Source organism: Rattus rattus, chromosome 1, assembly GCF_011064425.1.
Source record: "Rattus rattus isolate New Zealand chromosome 1, Rrattus_CSIRO_v1, whole genome shotgun sequence".
NCBI classification, from domain to species: domain Eukaryota; kingdom Metazoa; phylum Chordata; class Mammalia; order Rodentia; family Muridae; genus Rattus; species Rattus rattus.
In genome coordinates, this window is record NC_046154.1 from 231,026,263 (window position 1) to 231,040,147 (window position 13,885).

Here is a 13,885-nt window from a genome sequence, read left to right on the forward strand (position 1 = left end):
TAGGTAAAACTCAGTCGTTAGCTACAAGGAATGTTGAAAGCATGTCTCTGATTGTATTCTCTGGAGAAATAAATTATAAAAAGCTGACTTCTTCTAATCTCACCTTCAGAATTCTAACTGAATGACATGTAAGCTTTTTACTTTTGTTATATCAAAAACAGGTCATGTGCTTCAAACAATCATCAGAATAGCTGAAGTTCTCTGAACCACGTAAGAAAATGGATTTAGCCAAATCAAGAAAAGCAGCCCACTACCTCCTTGAAAAAAAAATACTAACTGGTGAACAATCAGCCATCAAGCCATGAGGTGCCTGGGTTGGGGTAGAGACACCGAGTGTGGTTTCAGATACCAAAGATAAATGGGTAGCATGAGAGTCACTAAAATCACCTTGTTCCTCAGCACAGTGTCTTTATGAGTAAGGTCCATTTGTTTTCAAACACGATTAATGGACTTAGTAGGCATTGCCTCCAGAGTATGTATCTGAGTGAGACACAGGAAACAGAAAATAGGGCAAGTAAGGAATGATCTCGAATAACAAGAGTCACTACACAGGAGAGCTTCTGAGTCGGGGAAAGTTAATCCTAATGGGGGATCATGAGATAGCTAATACAGTTGCTATTACCTAGGACACGCCAACAGAAACTGCTGGAGGTAAGGACGTATGTATCATGCTTCCTGCAGAGGATGAAACCATGACATTACCTGTAGTGTGGTCCATGGTGGAATCCTTGAAGAGGGCAGAGATCAACCATGTAAAATAGAGTAGAATGATACAGAGACAATGCTGTTCCGAAACTGAGAGGCACAGCCCAACGCTGGCACCACTTGCTGATGAAGTCACGTGTCCTATTCAAACTCTAGTTTTCCATGGTCAGGAAGCCACTTGCTTGTTTGTACTTCTATTTCTCTAAGAAAACATCTAAACTTACTTAGCTCCCTCTAAATCTTGAGACAACTTCCTTAAATGAATCAAGTGATTGGTTGGTGTGCTATCACCCCTGGGAACATAATTTACTTCTAAAATATTGTTTTCCAAATGTATTGCTAAATATTCAGATTGCTTCAACAGAAGGCAAAAATGTAGTGAACGAATTGGAATCTTATGGAATCTTACAAGCTTAAATATAAGCTGGAAGAGTTTGATATTTATCTTAATAGGAAAAAATAGGAAAAACATCTTTTCTGATAAGTAAAAGTAAGGTAAAAAGATTTCAGTTTTATTCAGCAAATGACCTATCATATCAACTACCATCACATTCTCTTGCCATCTCTGATTTTCTTTCTTTATGGTTAAACTAGTGAAGGGATGCAGTAGAAAATAACTATAAATAAGTTAGGTGAGCATGAGGTCTCACCATAGTGTCAGGTATGTATACTACAAAATAATACTCTGTGTTCCTCACAGCTCCATCAGAGGGTCAAAGTTCAGATCCCAGTAGTCATATCCAGCCTCCCACTCATGCCTGTAACTCCAACTCCCAGGGGTGTGATTGTTCCCTTCTGATCTCTGCAGGCACCTGCACAAACACACGTACATACATGCACACAGACTCACACATGAATCAAATACAATCCTTTTTTAAAGAAAATGTCAACACACAGATCTACTACTAAAATTTCCCCTCTCTAAATAGTTATCAAGTATCTAAGGAGAGAGAGGAGGTTCTGTGCTGTCCCAGTTCTTGGTGTTTACTTTGTCCTTAATATAATAAAAAACTCACATAATGCAAACCCTTTAATAGTTTCAAAATCAAGATTAGAGCTCCCTAAAGAGATTTGTCTGTGTGTGTGTGTGTGTGTGTGTGTGTGTGTGTGTGTGTGTGTGTGTTAGTTGTAACTGTGGGAAAAGGTCCTTTGGGAAGTCTAAAGCAAAATGATGTAAGGAAGAAAAATTTGTACTGTACTGCATTTAAATTTTATGGGAAACCCTTGATGAACTTGAGCCTTAGGATGTAAGTAAGTAGCTAAGGGGCCACAAGACATGCTTACTCTGAGGGTAACTCCACTTAAAGCCAAGGAACTTCTCAGCAGGAGGTAAAGCCGATCCTTTGGGAAATGAGTCAATCGTTTCATGACTCTCTAAAGTAAAAAAAAAAAAGAAAAAGAAATTTCAGAAATATGTTAGAATACCCAAGAACTATAATCATTTTATAAAGCACCCTAAGTCATTGATCACTAGGAGAGTGTTCTTAACTCCTAATAAAAAAATAAAATCCTTGTATACCAAGCTGCTTTATATAAATTATTTGCACCTTCTCCTACTTGAAAGGAAATATTTTGGTTTCAGTAAAATATAGTTTTTTTTATCTAATCACCAAAGAAAACCTTCTCTTTTCTCTTAAGTGAAAAACTGTGAAGGTCTCAGAAAGTTTAACTAGCAATATTTATCACAGTAAAAAGTTCCTATGAATTGAAGACCATGCACAGTAGTACAATTTTCTATGCAGAAAATCTTTTTCCTACTAGGTTTATCATAGTTGTTCTTTCTGAGATGTATTTGGGCAAACACAAATCAAATCTTTGGGTATTATGTATATCATATCCCCTACCTTGATCTTAGCCACAAATATACTATAAGTATTCAATATTTATAAAGGAAGAAAAGGGCCAGTTTTGAACATCGCTGTTTTGAGTTGGGTGGCTGTTTTTCTGGTTATCACCATGATTGCAGAACGTGATTACCTTCCTCTCCACTGAGGAGCTGGACTCCTACAAGTACAGCAACCTGCAAAATTTAACCAAAAGGCTAGGCCTCCGGGCTAACCTGAGGGCAGACAAGTTGTTAAGAGCCTTGACAAAAGCACACCTGAATCCAGAAACAAGGAAAGAAAAATAAAACTCGGGATGAAAATCAATCTTCTGCATTGTCCTGTGACGAGACGGAGACACAAGTTAGTGGTGAGGAGCATGCTGGGATGGAATCACATCGTCATGTCACCGAAACGAGGAGGAGGAAGCCCAAGACCACCCATGGAATTCCTACCTCACGGGATCATTTGGAGATGAGAGGAAATGTTAGTACTACATCCCAAAATCCAGAAAGTCAGGAAAACCAAGACCTCAAAGCTACTGCCAACGTTCCTTCTCTGCCAGAGCAAAGGCCAGAAGACGGGAATGCAGCTTCCTAAGGAGAAGGAGAAATAAATGACTTGAAGAGGCTCCATGAGGCTGTTTTAAGAAAATGGAGTCCATTGATGAATATATTGTGAGAAAAAAGAAACGCTTTAAAGAACACTCACTTAATGAACTAAAGCCTGACAAAAAGGGGTAGTGACCCCAGTTCCACCAAGAGGGAGACTCTGTACCCTGTACTCCTGCGAGACAGTAGCGCTCACAAGGGCACTCAGCAACAAAAATGAATGTCAGGTTCTCGGCTGCTACTAAAGATAATGAATGTACGTGCTCACTGACCAAGATGCCAGCCAGACGTAGATGCTCACTGACCAAGATGCCAGCCAGAAAGTCACCATGTGTGACCGCACCTGGGAGTGAATGCTTCAAAAGGCCAGGCTGTGCTCAGGACACCCAAGTTAAAGACCACTGAGAGGAATTCCACCAGTTATTACCCTGTTCAAGTTGATGACTGAAGCAACACAGACTCCGGGTTCTAGTAAGAATCCTGTATTTATCTCAAAGCAAGCTTGTCTCATTCACTCAACTAGAAGCCACACAAAGGAAAGCTGGAACCTTGGGGGCAAGCTAAAGAGAACAGTTCTCTGAAGGAATATGTAAGCAGAGTTACCTTCCACAGGAAACCTTAAAACAACCTCATCTCCAGACCAGAGAAGGACACCGGAGCAAGAACAGAAGGGGAAAGAAAAAGCTTATGGAAGCTCGAAGAAACCTGGGTGTGACTAAAGCCCAGTGACCCTGCCCGTCCCTTTCCTCCTAACTCATTTTCTTTTGTATGTTTTCATACTCTTTCTCTACTTCAGTCAAAAGCTCTTTTCTCTCATAACTTTTGGCCATAATTTGTGTAGCGTCTCTTCTGTGCTATATCTGAGAATTATATTATCACCTTAAAGTCCGTAACTAAAGTGATTTTCACCTAATGTCCTGTACAACTCCAATTTTTAAAAGACCTGTCCTCGTGATTCTTAACAGAGGTTTTTCATGTCAAGGCCCTGCTAATCCTGATGGCGATGACCTGCATCCTTTTCTGCACAAGAGTTTCCCTTAGCAGCAACCTGAAACAGAAGCATAGTGTGAGAGAATAAGATAAAGCTCACACAGCAAATGCTGGCGAGGATGCGGAGAAAGAGGAACACTCCTCCATTGTTGGTGGGGTTGCAGACTGGTACAACCACTCTGGAAATCAGTCTGGAGGTTCCTCAGAAAATTGGACATTGAACTGCCTGAGGATCCAGCTATACCTCTCTTGGGCATATACCCAAAAGATGCCCCAACATATAAAAAAGACACGTGCTCCACTATGTTCATCGCAGCCTTATTTATAATAGCCAGAAGCTGCAAAGAACCCAGATGCCCTTCAACAGAGGAATGGATACAGAAAATGTGGTACATCTACACAATGGAATATTACTCAGCTATAAAAAACAACGACTTTATGAAATTCGTAGGCAAATGGTTGGAACTGGAAAATATCATCCTGAGTGAGCTAACCCAATCACAGAAAGACATACATGGTATGCACTCATTGATAAGTGGCTATTAGCCCAAATGCCTGAATTACCCTAGATGCCTAGAACAAATGAAACTCAAGACAGATGATCAAAATGTGAATGCTTCCTCCTTCTTTAAAAGGGGAACAAGAATACCCTTGGCAGGAAGAGAGAGAGGCAAAAGATTAAAACAGAGACTGAAGGAACACCCATTCAGAGCCTACCCCACATGTGACCCATACATATAGAGCCACCCAATTAGACAAGATGGATGAAGCAAAGTGCAGACCGACAGGAGCCGGATGTAGATCGGATCCTGAGAGACACAGCCAGAATACAGCAAAATAGGCGAATGCCAGCAACCAAACCACTGAACTGAGAGCAGGACCCACATTGAAGGAATCAGAGAAAGGACTGAAAGAGCTTGAAGGGGCTTGAGACCCCATATGAACAACAATGCCAAGAAACCAGAGCTTCCAGGGACTAAGCCACTACCTAAAGACTATACATGGACTGACCCTGGACTCTGACCTCATAGGTAGCAATGAATATCCTAGTAAGAGCACCAGTGGAAGGGGAAGCCCTGGGTCCTGCTAAGACTGAACCCCCAGTGAACTAGACTGTCGGGGGGAGGGCGACAATGGGGGGAGGGTCGGGAGGGGGACACACATAAGGAAGGGCAGTGGAGAAGGGGATATTTGCCCGGAAACCAGGAAAGGGAATAACACTCGAAATGTATATAAGAAATACTCAAGTTAATAAAAAAAAAAAAAAAAAAAAAAGATAAAGCTCACAGGAACAGGAGTCTGGAAGGCCGTGATTTTGTTCAGTAGCCTAGAAAACCCATTAGTCTTATTGAAATCGTGTTTTATCAAGGTAAAAAGTTTAGCTTATAACAGTCTTGTTCTGACATTTTGGGTATTTGCCAACTGTCACTCATTATAATCATAAACTAGAAAACCTCTACTCTACTCATTAAACAAAAGCCACAGGGCAAAGGGTGTACCACCAAAAACAACAGAACTACTGCTGTAAGAAAACTGTCCTTGGCAGACTTAAATCTCACAAGTAGTAAGGAGAGGAAATCTGCTAAGCATAACCTTCTGACCTTTGCTCTGCCATTTAGAGATTCTGAGTTGTGTGCAGTGGTTACAGTGTTCATAAATAAAACTTTTTTCACTGTAAAAAAAAAGAAGAAAAAGTAGACAGAGAGTAATAAATCTGGCTGAGATTTACTGGGGTTGTTATCAGGCTAATCAAATAGACCAAACTTCAATATTAAGTTTTTTATTTAGGAAATTACATAAACTATACTTTATTAAGAGAATAAGGATCAAATGAGCAAATAGAAAATTAATACTAGAAATTCCTGGACTATGAAAAACCATTGTCTTCTGTACCTGCGGAAGAGCTGCTCGGGCACACATCTGGGTGCATCTCCTGCTCTCATTCCATAATGGATGTAAGACCTTGAGCCTGTCCCAAAGCCATTCTGCTCCTCCATTCCCTTAGGCTGATATTCTCCTACCTGTGACGACATTGTGTTTTGGATCAAATGTGAAATTTAGTGCCTTGGAACTACAGAGTGGAGAACATTCTTGAGCTGGAGTTCTTGCTGAAAAAAAAAGAAACTTGATTTTATTTCTTTTATTGAATATTTTATGTATTTACATTTCAAATGTTATCCCCTTTCCCCATCCCCGCCTCTCCCATTCCCTGTCTCCCCGATTCTATGAGGATGCTCCCACTCCTACCCACCCACTCCTACCCACCCACTCCCACCTCAAAACCGTGGCATTACCCTACACACGGGAAACGAGCCTTCACAGTACCAAAGGCTTCTCTTCCTACTGTTGCCAGACAATACCATCTTCTGCTACATATGAGGCTGGAACCATTGGTCACTTTATGTGTACTCTTTGATTGGTAGTTTAGTCCCTAGGAGCTCTGGGAGGTCTGATTGGTTGATGTTGTTCTTCCCAAGGGGTTGCAAAGCCCTTCAGTTCATTCAGTCCTTTTATCTAAGTCCTCCAGTGGAGACCCCATTCTCAGTTCAATGGTTGGCTGCAAGCATCTACCTCCGTACTTGTCAGGCACTGGCAGGCCCTCTCAGGAAACAGCTATATCAGGCTCCTGTAAGTATACACTTCTTGGTATCCGAAATATTGTCTGGGTTTGGTGTCTGTATATGGGATGGATCCCATAAGTGGGGCAATCTCTGGATGGCCTTTCCTTCAGTCTCTGCTCTACTCTGTCCCTGTATTTCTTCCCATGAGTATTTGTTCCTCTTTATAAGAAGGACTGAAGCATTTACATTTTGGTCTGCCTTCTTCATGTGGTCTGCAAATTGTATCTTGGGTATTCCGAGCTACTATCCACATATCACTGAGTACATAACCATGTGTGTTCTTTTGTGACAGGGTTAATTCACTCAGAATGATATTTTCTAGTTCCATCCATTTGCCTAAGAATTTCATGAAGTCATTGTTTTTAATAGCTGAGTAGTACCACATTTTCTTTGCCTGTTCCTCTGTTGAAAGACATCTGGGTTCTTTTTAGCTTCTGGCTATTATAAATAAGGCTGCTATGAACATAGTGGAGCATGTGTCCTTCTTCTATGTTGAGCATTGTTGGGGGATATGCCCAAGAGTGGTAGAGTTGTGTCCTCAGGTAGAACTATGTCCAAATTTCTGAGGAACCATCAGACTGATTTCCACAGTTGTACCAGCTTCTAATCACAGCAAGAGTAGAGGAGTGTTCCTCCTTCACCACATCCTTGCCAGCATCTGCTGTCACCTGAGTTTTTGATCTTAGTGAAGTGGAATCTCAGGGTTGATTTGATTTGCATTTCCCCAATGACTAAGGATATTAAACACTTCTTTAGGTGATTCTTGGCCATTCGATATTCCTCAGTTGAGAATTCTTTGTTCAGCTCTGTACCACAATTTTAGTAGGTGTACTTGGTTCTCTGGGGTCTAACTTCTTGAGTTATTTGTATATATTAGATATTAGCCCTCTATTGGATGTAGGATTGGTAGAGAACTATTGGAAATATGTTGGTTGCTGTTTTATCCTATTGACAGTGAACTTTGCCTTACATAAGCTTTACAAGTTTATGAGGTCCCATTTGTTGATTCTTGATCTTAGAGCATAAGCCATTGGTGTTCTGTAAAGGAAATTTTCATTAGTGCATATGTGTTTGAGGCTCTTCCCCACTTTTTCTTCTATTAGTTTCAGTGTATCTGGTTTTATGTGGAGATCCTTGATCCACTTTGATTTAAGTTTTGTACAAGAAGATAAGAATGGATCGATTTGAATTCTTCTACATGCTGACCTCCAGCTAAACCAGCACCATTTGTTAAAAATGCTGTCTTTTCCCCAGCATTTTTGTTTTAGCATTTTGTCAACAATCAAGTGACCATAGGTATGTGGGTTCCTTTCTGGTTCTTCAATTCTATTCCATTGATCTACCTGCCTGTCTCTGTACCAATATCATGCAGTTTTTATCATGATTGCTTTGTAATACAGCTTGAGGTCAGGGATGGTGATTCCACCAGAAGTTCTTTTATTATTGAGAATACTTTTCAATATTCTGAATTTTTTGTTATTTGAAATGAATTGGTAAATTGATCTTTTTAACTCTATGAAGAATTGAGTTGGAATTTTGATGGAAATTGCATTCAATCTGTAAATTGCTTTTGGCAAAATGGCCATTTTTACTATATTAATCCTGCCAATCCATGAGCATGGGAGGTCTTTCCATATTCTGAGATCTTCTTTAATTTCTTTCTTCAGAAACTTGAAGTTCTTGTCAAACAGATCTTTCACTTGCTTGGTTAGAGTCACACCAAGGTATTTTATATTATTTGTGATTATTATGAAGGGTGTCATTTCCCTAATTTCTTTCTCACCCTGTCTATCCTTTGGATACAGGAAGGCTACTGATTTATTTGAGTTAATTTTATATCAAGGCATTTGGCTGAAGTTGTTTATCATATTTAGAAGTTCTCTGGTGGAATTTTTGGGATCACTTAAGTATACTATCATATCATCTGCAAATAGTGGTATTTTTAATTCTCCCTTTCCAATTTGTATCCCTTTGACCTCCTTTTGTTGTCTGATTGCTCTGGCTAGGACTTAGAGTACTATATAGAATAAATAGGGAAAGAGTGGGCAGCCTTGTCTAGTCCCTGATTTCAAGGTTCTCTCCATTTAGTTTGATATTGGCTATTGGTTTGCTGTATATTTCTTTTACTATGTTTACGTATGGGTCTTGAATTCCTGATCTGCCCAAGTCTTTTATCATGAAGGGGTGTTGAATTTTGGCAAATGCTTTCTCGGCATCTAATGAGATAGTCATGTGGGTTTTTTTTTCCTTTGAGTTTGTTTATACAGTGGATTACATTGATGGGTTTCCATATATTGAACCATACCTGCATCCATGGGATGAAGCCTACTTAATCATGTTAAATGATCTGTTTTTTATGTGTTCTTAGATTCAGTTTGTAAGAATTTTATTGTATATTTTTGTATCAATATTTGTAAGGGAAATTGGTCTGAAGTTCTCTTTCTTTGTAGGGACTTTTTGTGGTTTAGGTATAAACATAATTATGGTTTCAAAGAAGAAGGAATTGGATAGTTCTTCTGTTTCTATTTTGTGGAATAGTTTGAAGAGTATTGGTAGTAGATCTTCTTTGAAGATCTAATAATTCTGCACTAGATCCATCTGATCCTGTGCTTTTTTTTTTTTTTTTTGGTTGAGAGAATTTCAATGACTACTACTATTTCTGTAGGGGTTATGGGAAAGTTTGGATGGCTTATCTGATCCTGATTTAACTTTGGTATCTTGTATCTGTCTAGAAAATTGTTCATTTCATCCAGATTTTCCAGTTTTGTTGAGTAGGATCTGATGATGTTTTTTAATTTCCTCAGTGTATGTTATGTCTCCTTTTCATTTCTGATTTTGTTAATTTGGATAATTTCTCTGTGCCCTCTGGTTAGTCTGGCTAAAGGTTTATCTATCTTTGTTGATTCTTTGTATAGTTCTTTTTGTTTCTACTTGATTAATATCAGCCCTTGATTTATTTCCTGCCCTCTACTTCTCTTGGGTGTATTTGCTTCTTTTTGTTCTAGAACTTTTAGGTGTGCTGTCAAACTGCTATTGTATGCTCTTTCCAGTTTCTTTTTGGAGGCACTCAGAGCTATGAATTTTCCTCTTAACAATTCTTTCATTGTGACCCACATGTTTGGGTATGTTATGACTTCATTTTCATTAAAAACTAAAAAGTCTTTAATTCTTTCTTTCTTCCTTGACCAAGTTATCATTGAATATTGCATTGTTCAGCTTCCAAGTGTATGTGGGCTTTCTGTTGTTTTTGTTGTTATTGAAGACCAGCCTTAGTCCGTGGTGATCTGATAGGATGCATGGGATTATTTCTATCGTCCTGTATCTGTGGAGGCCTGTTTTGTGACAAATTATATGGTCAATTTTGGAGAAGGTGCCATGATGTGCTGTTAGTTTCACTGTATCTCTGTTTAGTTTATGTTTCCATGATCTTTCCATTGATGAGAGTGGGGTGTTGAAGTCTTCCAATACTACTATTTGTGGTACAATGTATACTTTGAGGTTTAGTAAAATTTCTTTTATGAATGCAGGGGCCCTTTCATTTACAGCATAAATGTTCATAATTAAGAGTTCATCTTGGTAGATTTGTCTTTTGATGAGTATGAAGTGTCCTTTCTTATCCTTTTATGATAAATTTTATTGGATCTTAGAATAGCTACTCCAGCTTGTTTCTTGGGACCATTTGTTTGGAAAATTTTTTCCAGTCTTTTACTCTGAGGTAGTGTCTGTCTTTGTCACTGAGGTGTGTTTTCTTTATGTAGCAAAATGCTGTGTCCTGTTTATGTATTCAGTCTCGTAATCTATGTCTTTTTATTGGGAAATCAAGTCCATTGATGTTGAGAGACATTAGGGAACAATGCTTGTTGTTTTCTGTTATTTTTGATGTTAGAGGTGGGATTATGTTTGTGTGGGTATCTTCATTGGGGTTTGTTGAAATTAGATTACTTTCTTGCTTTTTCTAGGGTGTAGTTTTCCTCCTCATGTTGGAGTTTTCCATCTATTATACTTTGTAGGCCTATATTTGTGGAAAGATATTGTATAAATTTGGTTTTGTCATGGAGTATTTTGGTTTCTTCATCTATGTTAATTGAAAGTTTTGCCGGATACAGTAACCTGGGCTGGCATTTGTGTTCTCTTAGGATCTGGATGACATCTGTCCAGGGTCTTCTGACTTTCATAGCCTCTGTTAAGAAGTCTGATAGGTCTACCTTCATATGTTACTTGACCTTTTTCCCTTACTGCTTTTAATATTTTCTTTGTATTGTATATTTAGTGTTTTGACTATTATGTGACAGGAGGAATTTCTTTTCTGGTCCAATCTATTTGGATTTCTATAGGCTTCTGTATTTTCATGGGCATCTCTGTCTTTAGGTTAAAGAAGTATTCATCTATAATTTTGTTGAAGATATTTACTGGCCCTTTAATTTAGGAATCATTGCTGTCTTCTATACCTATTATCCTTAGATTTGGTTTTCTCATGTGTCCTTGATTTCCTGGGTGTTTTTGGATTAGGAGCTTTTTGCATTTTGCATTTTCTCTGACTACTGTATCAGTGTTTTCTATTATACCTTTTGTCCCTGAGATTCTCTCTTCAATCTCTTATATTCTGTTGGTTATGTTTTCATCTATGACTCCTGATCTTTTTCCTTGGTTTTCTATCTCCAGTTTTGTCTCTCCTTGTGATTTTTTTTTATTTTTTCTATTTTCATTATTAGATCCTGAATGGTTTTGTTCAATCCCTTCATCTGTTTGGTTTTGTTTCCTTGTAATTCTTTAAGGTATTTTTGTTTTTCCTCTTTAAGGGCTTCTACTTATTTACCTGTATTCTCCTGTATTTCTTTGAGTTATTTATGTCCTTCTTAATGTCCTCTATCATCATCATTAGATGTGATTTTAAATCAAAATCTTGATTTTCTGGTGTGTTGTGGTATCTAGGACTTGCTGTCATGAGAGAACTGGGTGCTGATGATGCCAGGTAGCCTTGGTTTCTGTTGCTTAGTTTCTTATGTTTGTCCCTTGCCATCTGGTTATTTCTGATGTTAGTTGGTCTTGCTGTCTCTGACTGGACCTTGTCCCTCTTGTGGGCCTGTGAGTCTGTGATCTTAGGAGTGAGAGCACTGCTGGGAGACTAACTCTCTCAAGGGATGATTTGGGTATGGAGGACTATGGAACAACCTTAGCTCTTGCCATATATGGAGACTGGAAGTATTCTGTCTTAGGCTGCTCTGTAGTTTCTGTGCCCTGTGTGCTCCTGATGGGTCCCTATTTGGACAGTTATTGGAGTGAAAGTGGGGTCTCACCTGTGGGCTTAGGAGTGAAAGCACTCCTGGAAGTCCAGCTCACTCCAGGCAGAATTTGGATATTGAGGGCTGTGGGAGAGCCTCAGCTCCAGGGCACAGATGGAGACAGGAAAGTCATTTAATTCTTGAATATAGAAAGCTATTGGCAACTCCTGGCTGGTAAAGGAGGACAATCCAATATTTTCAGGAGTGTGACCCTCAAGCGTTTACCTTTCCTGCAGTTAGTGGTCCTATGCCCACTCATATCCAGGCACACTAAGTGTATTCAGGAAGTTTTAATAAAGAAATACATTAATGAGGACCAGGAGAAGAGTGGGACTACAATCGGGATGTAACATAAATAAAGAAATAAACTAATGAAAAAAAAAAAGCACATGGAATTTAGAGTGAAAGCAGTATGAGATGAGGATGGAGAGATATGGGAGACATTAAAGAGGGGTTAATTTGATCAAAGCACATTAAACACATACATACACAAACACATGTGTGTATGTTTATATATGTATGTATATATATACATATACATATATATATGAACTTCTCAATCAAGAAAAAGAAAGAAAAGATTATAAGGCTAAGTCTCTTATTCTATCCTATTGAAGTCTCAATTTAAAATTTGCAAAAAGAAATGGAAGTTGACGGATATGTAGCTTTGTCTAACTTTAGTAATGATTGTACAGTATACATCTTTATCAAGACATTTTGAGGCACCTTGAATTCTTATAATAAGGCAATAACCAGCAAATGAGATGGCACCAAATTTAAAAGCTCTTTGCTTTCTCTTTATAAAAAAAATCGCAAACAGTTATGCCTCATTCTATGTACATCTAAACTTTATCTTCTTCAATATATTTTTAAAATGGTCCTGCCTTGCTTCACATTAGTGTAAAATCTTAACTATCATTCTTCTAAGAGTTTCTGCATGGAACTAGAAGTGATAAAATTTTTTGTGGCTTTATATTTTAGCAAGTGACCTCTTCAGACTTCGGTTTTCCTGTAAGGCAACCAGGGACTGCCAAATTCCCAATCCATTGTATTAGTCCATAACCAATTTATTTCATAATTCTCACCTAATAGCCATGCCCCATTGTTAAGACGAACTGCCTGCAGTTGCTCTCAAACACACAAACAGCCTCAGCAAAGGGCATCTATACAACTTAACTTCCAACTGCTATGCTCCCTACCATTATACTTCTTAGAATAATGACAGTGCAGATTGCTCTTTTAATATGTCTCCATTATCTGTTTTCTCAGCTGGATTAGGAAACAAGAATCATTCCCAGATATTTATCACATAGACTATGATTTATGATGCCTGAGATGATATGACCTTTTTGCAATGAAACAAGATTTATTTTTTAGGGCCATATGTGTCACACACACACACACACACACACACACACACACACACACACAACGTACTCTGTCTGATGAAAGGTTTTATAATGACTCTATCGATGTAGAAGTGAAATGTTCAAATATATTATGCTACTTGGAAATGTTTTATTTTTCAGGCATGAAAATGAAGCAAATAGCAGCATAGCCCTGCTTGCATACCAACCTGACATATCTGTTAGAGACACCTTTAAAGCCCAGTTTAAACAATCAGCTCTGTATATTGTCAGCAAAATCACAGTGGATGCTAATAGTTAAAATGCACAGCCTGTGTTCCTGTGGGGACATATTTTAGATAAACCCAACTGCAAAGCAATGTTTACCTCTGTGAGAAAATGCAGAAATGTAATCAATTTCCCCACATGGTATTGTGGCCTGACTTTAGAAGTTAATCAATTCCAGAGCTGATAAAATCATAATTTTCTATGGGATTTGTTCATCCC

At 38.5% G+C, this 13,885-nt stretch overlaps 1 pseudogene; it reads left to right on the plus strand.

The window, feature by feature from the left end:
• Positions 1 to 692: 692 nt before the first annotated feature.
• On the plus strand, positions 693 to 3,868 carry LOC116888475 (annotated as a pseudogene).
• The last annotated feature ends 10,017 nt before the right edge of the window (positions 3,869 to 13,885 follow it).